The following is a 1743-nucleotide window of genomic DNA, read 5'->3' on the forward strand; positions in this document are numbered from 1 at the left end:
TGAAAGTTTCCATGTCTCCCTCACCCATTGTAATCTCACCATGGAGCTTTGCTCTGGGGAGTAAAAACCTCCTTGAGCGGGGCCGGCCCGGTGGCTCAGGCGGTTAGAGCTCCATGCTCCTAACTCTGAAGGCTGCCGGTTCAATTCCCACATGGGCCAGTGGGCTCTCAAACACAAGGTTGCCAGTTCAACTCCTCAAGTCCACTGAGGGCTCTCAACCACAAGGTTGCCAGTTCAACTCCTCGAGTCCCGCAAGGGATGGTGGGCAGCGTCCCCTGCAACTAAAATTGAACACGGCACCTTGAGCTGAGCTGCCGCTGAGCTCCCAGATGGCTCAGTTGGTTGGAGTGCGTCCTCTCAACCACAAGGTTGCCGGTTCGACTCCCGCAAGGGATGGTGGGCTGTGCCCCCTGCAACTAGCAACGGCAACTGGACCTGGAGCTGAGCTGTGCCCTCCACAACTAAGACTGAAAGGACAACAACTTGAAGCTGAACGGCACCCTCCACAACTAAGATTGAAAGGACAACAACTTGACTTGGAAAAAAAGGCCTGGAAGTACACAGTGTTCCCCAATAAAGTCCTGTTCCCCTTCCCCAATAAAATCTTAAAAAAAAAAAAACCTCCTTGAGCAAAGAAAAAAAAAAGGGGGGGGGAGGGATCGGTATATTGGTTTGTGGGGAGCGTCTTTAATGATTCATCAAGGCATCTTCGTCCCTTAGGGTTTCCTGTTTTTCCGTCTTAAACGTATTTCCACTAAGGTTGAAGGCGGCCCACATGGAGACGCTCTAAATTTAGAACAACTAAAGCGGGATAGGTTAGTGGTGCTGAATTTTTTTTTTTTTACAGGATTTCTTTCAGACTCAATCTGCATTATTCAGTAATTAAACCTCTTATCAAACCATCTCATGAAATATTTATTCTAATTATAGTTCTCATCTTATGAAATGTTTAATCTTTTTTAATTCCTAACAAAAATAAATTTTCATACTAAGGATGAAGCATTGAGATGCCAACTTTAATTTTTACATGGGGGTATGTATTTCTTTAAAGTTGTTTTAGGACGTACGTGTGTAAAAATGTTTGGAGACTATTGACTCAAGGAATCTCATGCCCCCCACCTTCATCCCATTTGTGTAAGCTCCTCTCATGTTCTAGAGCTGTGTTGTCCAATATGGAGCCACTAGCCACAGGTGGTTTATTTAGGACTTGAAATGCAGCTAGTATAATTAAGGAATTAAAATTTAATTTAGTTAATTTTACTTTTAAGAGCCACATGTGGCTAGTGGCTACTATATCGGACAGTGCGGATATAGAATATTTCTATCATCACAGAAAGTTCTATTCAACAGCAGCGGTCTAGAGTATCCTGGGAACTGGCATGGCCTGTAGGGGCTGGTGTAGCTCTGGGCAAAGCTGTGACATGGTAAAAAATATTTAATTTTTTGAAAAGGTAGTTTAAGCAAATGCTGCAGAATTCAAAAGTCAAAAAAAAAAAAAATGGTTTATAGGGCAAAGGTAGTCTCTGTCCTACTCCTGTCCCCAGTCATCCAGTTCCTCCCCTTACCAGTTTCTCATGATTCCCTCTAAAGACACTCTACTCAGATGCAAGTAGAAGTATGTGTCTCTCTATAGCAATTTTAAAACATAGCCACAAATATTCTTTGAAATTCCTTCCATTGAGAGGTGAGGTTCATGACCCCTCTCCTTGAGTCTGGGTGAGCCTTTGACTATTTCAACCATCA

Source organism: Rhinolophus sinicus, chromosome 17 (assembly GCF_057876585.1).
Source record: "Rhinolophus sinicus isolate RSI-liver-muscle chromosome 17, RSI-T2T, whole genome shotgun sequence".
In the NCBI taxonomy this organism is placed as follows: domain Eukaryota; kingdom Metazoa; phylum Chordata; class Mammalia; order Chiroptera; family Rhinolophidae; genus Rhinolophus; species Rhinolophus sinicus.